At 38.0% G+C, this 10,205-nt stretch overlaps 1 long non-coding RNA gene across 1 annotated transcript; it reads left to right on the top strand.

Moving 5' to 3' along the window:
- Nucleotides 1-348: 348 nt before the first annotated feature.
- Nucleotides 349-6,829, top strand: LOC135501593 (uncharacterized). The gene is made up of 3 exons (XR_010449616.1): nt 349-417; nt 879-1,018; nt 5,606-6,829. It is a non-coding gene; the product is annotated as an uncharacterized LOC135501593 (long non-coding RNA).
- Nucleotides 6,830-10,205: the final 3,376 nt, after the last annotated feature.

Consider the following 10,205-nt stretch of genomic DNA (forward strand, 5'->3'; position numbering starts at 1 on the left):
TTCTGTGAGCCGTCTACCTTCCTGTTCACGCACACAATGTTGTTTTCAGACATCACCCGAAACCACCAGACATGTTTAAAAATGCTGTAAAAGCATCTGTGCGCCGTCTTTCGTGCCACAAAGTGTTATCAATACCTATTTATTCAATGTCTTATTTTACATGTATGCCTTTTTCATTGGTTTTGGACGGCTCAGAGCTTTATATGCGGTGTATTTGTTCATAATAACCCATGATGTAATTGAACCGGTCAATTCAAACCCCCTTTGATCTTTTTCATTGCAGTTCTTCCTTGATTGGCCTGTGTGCCGGGTTCATCATGATGAGGAAATTGATCCTGAAAGTGATGTGAAGTTTTGTCACAACCACCCGGGAAGACAACACGGAGACAACACGTACATGCTGGTTTGATTCATATGGTGAGTAATCCTGTCTCGAATCACTTCCTTCGCTCGGTCCCAGTTGAGAGGCATTTGAAACTAATAAAGAAGATGTATACATGTAGCTGCCAACTTCTTATATCAATATTTGGACGGCTCACAGAAATATCTTTAGTACCGGGAAGACAGTTCAACAAATCTTTTCTACCGTAGAAACTTCTGTGAGCCGTCTACCTTCCTGTTCACGCACACAATGTTGTTTTCAGACATCACCCGAAACCACCAGACATGTTTAAAAATGCTGCAAAAGCATCTGTGCGCCGTCTTTCGTGCCACAAAGTGTTATCAATACCTATTTATTCAATGTCTTATATTACATGTATGCTTTTTTCGTTGGTTTTGGACGGCTCAGAGCTTTATATGCGGTATATTTGTTCATAATAACCCATGATGTAATTGAACCTGTCATTTCAAACCCCTTTTGACCCTTTTCATTGCAGTTCTTCCTTGATTGGCCTGTGTGGTTCATCATGATGAGGAAATCGATCCTGAAAGTGATGTGAAGTTTTGTCACAACCACCCGGGAAGACAACACGGAGACAACACGGAGACACATGTACATGCTGGTTTGATTCATATGGTGAGTAATCCTGTCTCGAATCACTTCCTTTGCTCGGTCCCAGTTGAGAGGCATTTGAAACTGTACACGAAATTGATAATTGCCATCAGTAATACCTCTCGGACGCAGTCAAGTATGTGTCACGATTGCCATCAGTGATGCGCATTCATTGGCGTCTCATGATTGCCATCAGTAAGGCACATTCATTGACGAGCCACGATTTCCATCAGTAATATATATCGTCACGCTCGTATACAAATTGCCCATCTCATTTTTCAATGTTTTGAGAAAAACGAAAGTACGATAAATCGATATTTATTCATGAACATATTTGGAAACATAGTTTATATGAATACAATGAAATGCAATTATTATAAACATGAACTTTTATTACATAACAGCCAGTGACCTTTTAAGCCATGACTCCAGGTATTTTGCCATTTTCTGCCGCTGTAAGACGATATCAAAAGTGTACCTAACACTTTATACAATACAGAAAACCCTATGCAATTTGCTCATCCATTTTGAAGATATAGCCATTTATGTCTTTGACAACTGGATTACCAAATCAGGCTAGCAACTGGCTTGTTAGAGCCAGGCGGCGGGTTCAGCAAAAGTTGTGATGTAGATCAGGCTATTGCCCTACTTGGGAGGACAAATATCAATGAATGCTCTTAAAATTGATGTATATGAAGTCTGTTTTTCATTGACATTTTCAATGTTCAAGTATGAAAGCATACTTTTGCCCATGATAGATGAGTTTATTGCATTCCAAAAAAATAATCCAATTTTTAAATTTTTTTTGAAAACCAGTTATGTTTATTTTAGAAGCCAAATCTCAGACAAATACAGACAAATTTATACCATTATAGTATGAAATCAAACATCAGTCTGATATATGTCAGTAAACCTGCCGCCTGACTTCACTTAGAAACCTAACCAAGGCTGTTTACATAACATGTAAACAAAACAGTTTATCTCTGGACTGGGTGCTTCAATTTTGATCAAACTTGATTTAATGCGGAGCTTAAAGTCTACTCTTTGAGGATCTGTACATGTCATGCAATCATAAAAGCAGGAGTCAAGGCCTTTTAGGCAATTTCCATGTGACTTAGGCAATATTACAGCCTGAGATAGGCAATATTCTAGATTTGCTGTTGATAATGGGTATCACACTCATTGCTAGTAACCATGGTAGCAGTATAGCAGTCCCGTGTGAGAATCTTCATTTCAAAGGCGTACAGTATATCGAGTCAGCCCCTTGTGAGAATCTGTGTCTCCAAGGCTTACAGTATATAAGTCCCTTGTCTGCAGAATCTTCATCTCCAAGGCCAACAGTATATCACCCCCTTGTGAGAATCTTCATTTCAAAGGCTTATAGTAAAAAGTCCCTTGTGAGAATCTTTATCTCCAAGACTTACAAGTATATCACCCCCTTGTCAAAATATTTATCTCCAAGCTTACAGTATATCAGTCCCTTGTGAGAATCTTCATCTAAAAGGCCTACAGAATATTATTCCCTTGTGAGAATCTTAATCTCAAAGGCTTACAGTATGTATATCAGTTCCTTGTCTGCAGAATCTTCATCTCCAAGGCTTATAGTATATAATTCCAATGTGAGAATCTTTATCTACAAGGCCTACAGTATATTATTCCCTTGTGAGAATCTTAATCTCAATTGGTTACAGCATATTAGTCCCCTGTGAAATTCCCTAGTGAGAATCTTAATCTCAAAGGTTCAGAAGATATTAGTCCCTTTGTTAGTATCTTCATCTCAATTGGTTACAGAATATTAGTCCCCTGTGAAATTCCCTAGTGAGAATCTTAATCTCAAAGGTTCAGAAGATATTAGTCCCTTTGTTAGTATCTTCATCTCAATTGGTTACAGTATGTCAGTCACCTGTGAGAATCTTCATCTCCAAGAATTATATCAGTCCCTTGTGGGAATCTTTATCTACAAGGCCTGCATTATATTAGTACCTTGTGAGAATCTTAATCTCAAAGATTCACAGATGTCAGTCCCTTAATTAGTATCTTCATCTCAGTGGGTTACAGTATATTAGTCCCCTGTGTGAATCTTCACCTCCAAGCCTTATAGTCTATCACCCCCTTGTGAAGAATCTTTAACTCCAAGGCTTACAGTATATCAGTCCCTTGTGAGAAACTACATCTCCAAGGTTACCGTATATCAGTTCCATGTGAGAATCTCCATCTCAAAGGCTACAATATATCGAGTTAGCCCCTTGTGAGAATCTTTATCTCCAAGACTTACAAGTATATCACCCCCTTGTAAAAATATTTATCTCCAAGGCTACAGTATATCAATCCCTTGTGAGAATCTTCATCTAAAAGGCCTACAGAATATTATTCCCGGCTTGTGAGAATCTTAATCTCAAAGGCTTACAGTATGTATATCAGTCCCTTGTCTGCAGAATCTTTATCTACAAGGCCTACAGTATATTATTCCCTTGTGAGAATCTTAATCTCAAAGGTTCAGAAGATATTAGTCCCTTTGTTAGTATCTTCATCTCAAATGGTTACAGAATATTAGTCCCCTGTGAGACTCTTCACCTCCAAGCCTTATAGTCTATCACCCCCTTGTGAAGAATCTTTATCTCCAAGGCTTACAGTATATTATTCCCTTGTGATAATCTTAATCTCATAGGTTCAGAAGATATAAGCCCCTTTGTTATTATCTTCATCTCAATTGGTTACAGTATGTCAGTCACCTGTAAGAATCTTCATCTCCAAGAATTAAATTATATCAGTCCCTTGTGGGAATCTTTATCTACAAGGCCTGCATTATATTAGTACCTTGTGAGAATCTTCATCTCAAAGGTTCACAAGATATCAGTCCCTTAATTAGTATCTTCATCCCAATGGGTTACAGTATATTAGTCACCTGTGAGAATCTTCACCTCCAAGCCTTAGTCTATCACCCCCTTGTGAAGAATCTTTATCTCCAAGCTTACAGTATATCAGTCCCTTGTGAGAAACTACATCTCCAAGATTACAGTATATCAGTCCCATGTGAGAATCTTAATCTCAAGGTTCAGAAGATATTAGTCCCTTTGTTAGTATCTTCATCACAATTGGTTACAGTGTATTAGTCTCCTGTGAGAAACTTAACCTCCAAGCCTTATAGTCTATCACCCCCCCCCCCCCCCGTGAAGAATCTTTATCTCCAAGGCTTACAGTATATTAGTCCCTTGTGAGAAACTACATCTCCAAGGTTACAGTATAGCAGTCCCTTGTCTGCAGAATCTTCATCTCCAAGGCCAACAGTATATCACCCCCTTGTGAGAATCTTTCTCTACAAGGCATGCATTATATTATTCCCTTGTGAGAATCTTAATCTAAAGGCTTACAGTATGTATATCAGTCCCTTGTGAGAATCTTTATCTCCAAGACTTACAAGTATACCATCCCCTTGTGAAGAATCTTTATCTCCAAGGTTACAGTATATCAGTCCCTTGTGAGAATCTTCATCTCCAAGGTTACAGTATATCAGCTCCTTGTGAGAATCTTTCTCTACAAGGCATGCATTATATTATTTTTCCCTTGTGAGAATCTTAATCTCAAAGGCTTACAGTATGTATATCAGTCCCTTGTCTGCAGAATCTTCATCTCCAAGGCTTACAGTATATAATTCCATTGTGAGAATCTTTATCTACAAGGCCTACAGTATATTATTCCCTTGTGAGAATATTAATCTCAAAGGTTCAGAAGATATTAGTCCCTTTGTTAGTATCTTCATCTCAATTGGTTACAGTATGTCAGTCACCTGTGAGAATCTTCATCTCCAAGAATTATATCAGTCCCTTGTGGGAATCTTTATCTACAAGGCCTGCATTATATTAGTCCCTTGTGAGAACCTTCATCTCAAAGGTTCACAGGATATCTGTCCCTTTGTTAGAATCTTCATCTCAATGGGTTACAGTGTATTAGTCTCCTGTGAGAAACTTCACCTCCAAGCCTTATAGTCTATCACCCCCCTGTGAAGAATCTTTATCTCCAAGGCTTGCAGTATATTAGTCCGCCCTTGTGAGAAACTACATCTCCAAGGTTACAGTACATGTATATCAGTCCCATGTGAGAATCTCCATCTCAAAGGCTAGAGTATGTCGAGTCAGCCCCTTGTGAGAATCTTTATCTCCAAGACTTAACCTCCCCCCTCCATAAGAATCCCCTTATTGTAACTTAGTTGACACATGTGGAGAGTTTATGAAGAATCCTACCTAGAGGGGAGGGGAACTTAGCCTCTTCCTCCTCCATAAGAGTCCCCTTCTTGTTACTCAGTTGACACCTGTGGAGAGTTTATGAAGTATCCAACCTAGAGGGTAACTTCCCCCATTATCCTACCAGCGTCATCGTGATTTTGTCTGCAACATTTTATTTGTCCCCTTCCACTCCCACAGAAGCATTGGTCAGCCAAAATTCCTTTTCACTCTTTCCAGGTCGTTTTACTCCGGTCCTGGTGCCTGCTTGTGCCTGTGGATCGTCTTCTTGCTGTTCTTGGTCCAAAACTACAATACTGGCACGATTTCGATTGATTTTGTGAGGTCCATTAGCAAAATTTTCAAAAATTCCTTTATCTTATATTTTCAGATGGAACCGCATACACACCACGCGTCAACGAAGACAACCGCCATCTCGAAGGAGGAGGAAAATCGTGATGGAATCTTCGCTCACAGCTGAACAACATTTGATCAGTTCTTCAGGCAAGACCTACTCTTTGTAAAACTGCAAGCCAAACACTAGTTACACTTGTCAACGGTTCTGCCACAAATGATTACAAATCGTTTTACAAGTTAATACGATGCGACAGGCTTTTAAGCGTTGCTTTTAGACAAGACAAGATTTTATTCGAACAGAAAAAGTTGTTAAGCATAAAAATACATGGCAGAGCAGAAAAATGACAAGTGCAACTAGATACTAGTGAGGTTTCGCATCCCTAAGATATAAATCTACGTTTACGTTTTGAAATTTTAAAATCATAACGAATTTTAGCTCTTCTGGTTAAAAGGAACCGATTTCACAATGTTGCGAAGGGCGCGCAAAACCCTCGGTGCAGAAAACTGCCCAACGTGTATGTGCGTCACACAGGCGTTTTGGAAACGTAAACGTGATTGCGAAACCTCCCTATTTTCCAATACATGACACCTGACAAGAACCTGGAGAGGGTTAAACTTATATTGAGGTTTATTGGGGGGGGGGGGGGGATGAAATTATTTGGAAAATGTTTAATTAGTTATACTTTTACTGATACCTTTTCATGAAGCTTTTTTCCTCAATTGCTGCAAGAAAAAATCCTTTAAAAAGGCATAGTTTCTTGGCTTCTGGTATCTTTCGCAATAACACCTGTTTTGCTGTTAAAAGTTTTAAAGCTTTTCGTATTAAAAAAGTGAAAAAAAGTCCTTGAGGCTGACGGGATTCGAACCCGAGACCTCTGGCTGTTAAGTCACACGCTCTAACCACTACTCCACCAAGCCACACTCTCAGTAGGGCTGCGAAAGAGCGAGTCGCTGAAGTTTAGGCCAGACGGCTCATTGAAGATTTATGGTGAATTGGTTGAATAGGCAGGTTACGAGATCCTTTGTCAAATAAGGTGTGTCCATTTCTTCTGCAACAACACACAATTTGTAGATTTAATTGAATGAGACGTAGGCCTATTACACAGCAATACATTGTACTGAATTAGATTTAGATGGATTGAACTGATTCAAACTATGTAAGAAATACTTTAATCTCACTTCTATAAGACCATCTTATCGAAAGTTATTATCAATTTTTCAGTACCGGATACCGGGTGTTCGGTATTGCTGATTCATGGGGAGGGGAGGGGCGGGGCGGGGCGGGGCGGGGCGGGGTCTACTGTAGACCACATTAGAAAAACTAAAGCTTTAAAATGCTTTTCTACCATTTTGATTGGGAGATTGTGGTGAAATATATGAAAAATGGTCTTATGTATGTGATTTTACAGCGTTTCGCCTCAATATGTATCTGTGAAACGAAAACATTTATGTATATGTTATACGATTGCCTAGAAAGAGTAGTAATAAAATGTTATGTTTGCAATTTCGTCTTCTATTTGGTTCCTTCACTTTGACGTGTTGCCTTCACTTCGATCTATGAAGATAGCAAAGGCAATCAATAAAGCTGAAGTAGTCAAATCGAGGGTCTTATGCAGGAAAGTGCACTTTACCGAGTTTTGAGAAATTGAGGTTTATAGTTGAACATTACTGTAAAAACTCAATATTGCCCAATTTGCCACCAGATGAACTATCCCTGTCCCCATCCCGTCATATGAATGTTTTCGGTAAAAGTGCACTTGTATCTTTCTGCATGAAAGTTGGTGACACACGTACGCGTCAAAATGTCCAGAGTGCAGAAGCACGTCGTTTTACGCTCTAGTCTGTCATCGGCTAAAAGGCTTACCTCCACATAAGCATTTCACGCGGTAAATATTCCACAGAGTCTTTAATTCTCCGTTGGCAACGCTCAACGTGAAATGACAAATACTGTGTGTGATATATGCAACGTGAAACGATTATGTGGTGATAGACCTTACAGGTTTGTCACAAGTACTGCAAAACTGAAATCTACCACTTGTCAAAATACACAAAATGCTGCAAAAAGCTTGACGTCGAGTGAAACCATAGAAATGGTATCATATCGAATTTATCAATAACAAGAGTGTTTTGGACGACATGTCTTAGATCCTCCAAGATTTCAGTATCTCAAGTTTTGTTGTACTTCTGGCACACCTCAAGACCCTCGATATATGGCTTGTTATTCGTTGCAAAATTCAATAGTTATTACCATTCAGTGTTTATTTTCATGTTCAATAATTGATACTTTTGTTTTCAAGGTTTTTATTATGTGCGATACAAAGATTGTGGTAATGTTATCACATATCTTTGGTAGACTTGCTGTGCAACTCATGATATTTTGCCATGTGTATAGTGTGAGATATTTATATGCGATGCAGAATTATCTATGTTGACGTTATCTCCGTTGAATTGTTGGCAAAGGGTGAAAAAGGTCTTTGAAACTGCTTTGATAGGTTGTTTCAAAGTTCCTTTTTTATCCCTTCAACGATTCAACGGTTGTAACATCACACATAAACACTTCTGTCCAACATATAAAATATTCTCTGCACTGTACTTGGGCATAATAACATGAATTGCACACAAAGTCTTCCAAAGTATGTGGAAACATCACTCGTAATCTTCAATTGAATCGCACATAATAGAAACTTTGAATTCAAATGTATCAATTGAACATGAAATAAACATTGAATGCAATAACTATCGAACTTTGCAATGAATAACAAGTCATAATGACTTCTTCAGCCTTCTAAAGGACAAGGACAACCTCGGATCAACGGATTTTTTCCAAAAAAAGGGGGACCCTCAGAATATAGGCTATCTCCAAAAACGTCAAAAAAAAACTCGAGCGTGACCTCGCTCCGTAACTTTGTCGAGGAAAAAAGTTACGAGGGGAGGTCACGCACGATTTTTTTTTCGAGTTTTGTGGACTTAGCGTATTTTTCAAGAATTTTTAAAGGAAAAAATGATGACACAGCGATTTTGTACTTAGCGTATTTTTGAGAAAAAAAATCACAGAAAAAAGAATGACACAGCGATTTTGTACTTAGAGTATTTTTGAGGATTTCGCAGGCAGAATGGAAACTATGCCAAGGAAACAAATTGATTTTGGACTTAGAAAACTTTTCAGGTTTCTGTTTTCAAAACAATTGAGGATGCCACGGAAGAAGTTTCATACTGAAACACTGGAGGAGGAAAATCTTTTCAATTCAATTAAAAAGATCAAGAAAAACATATCAGAAATCTGAGGACTGATCGTGCGCTCCCATCGTAACTTTAGGGACAATAAAAAGTAAGATTATATTAGATTTGATAACTTTTATTAATCAGTTCAAAAGATCATACAGATGAAATGAAGAGCTGCGGAGGAGACTGGGCTGGATGTAGTCGCACGAACTCGAGCACTCGTTGTCAATTTCTTGTCGTCCTAAAACGAAACAAAGGGAGACAGTGTTCAATCAATAATGAAAATATTCATAGCGATAATCAAGCTGGAACTGAAAGTATAATATGAATATAAAATATTTGTATGTTATCAATCGTTTTCAACTTCGCAATCATATCAATTATGATTGGAATGGTAATTGGTGAGGATTTTTATTCTAAATGACTGATGACTGTAAACTAGACTCGAATATCATGTTATATCATGACATAAAAGTTATTTTTTGAATCAAATGATAATCAAAATCATTCAAAATACCATGAACATAAGAAGACATAGACAACTTCAAGTAAATTGCTGGAATAGACAGTTTGTGAAAATAACTTCGGCCATTTTGAGAATCCCCATAGGCAACTAGAGTTAACTATGACATACAAGTCATTTTCAAAACCAAATGATCACCAAAAGCATTCAAAAAAACATGAACATAAGAAGACATTGACAAGTAAATTGCTTGAATAACTTTGTCTATTGTTACTTTTATGTCATGGTCAACTTACGTTGCCTGTGAAAAGGGCAAAACAAAATGGCCGAAAAGTATTTTCGCCAACCATCTGTTTGTACAAGTATTTCTACCTCCAGTATTATTGAGTGAAGAGCTGTGGTCATGCAGGCGCAGTGAACGCACAAATTTGTAATCCAAAATCAAGAATTCACCCTTCAAATTCACGAATTCAAAAACTAGGCCCCTTTTTGAATTTGACCAAAGGCATATTACATTTTCATTCATGTAATAAACTATAGGCTCGACCCTTATGAATGACAACGTTTAAAACCAGATACAGGTTATATAATATCATAAAGGAATAAACATAAAGGTATCACTAGAGACAAAGAACAAAAGTGATTTGTTTGTTTTTCCCTAACCAAGACGGGGTCAGGCCAGTTTCTGTGATAGTAAAATATTTTGTGACGCCTTCCAGGAAAAATCAACCGCGAAATTTTCTTTGCTAAAGCGTATGCAATCAAGCCCACGTTTTTGGTGGATGAACATTTTTGTATCACCATTCCGAAAGAAAACATGAGGGATTACTAAAATCTCAAATATCTCGGATATATCAACCAATTTAGACACAAAAATGCACACTGACATGGTCCGACTACTTACCATCGATATTGCACTGTTTTTTCTCCAGAAAATAGTATTTTTACT

The sequence above is a fragment of the Lineus longissimus genome, chromosome 17 (genome assembly GCF_910592395.1).
Source record: "Lineus longissimus chromosome 17, tnLinLong1.2, whole genome shotgun sequence".
NCBI classification, from domain to species: Eukaryota; Metazoa; Nemertea; class Pilidiophora; order Heteronemertea; family Lineidae; genus Lineus; species Lineus longissimus.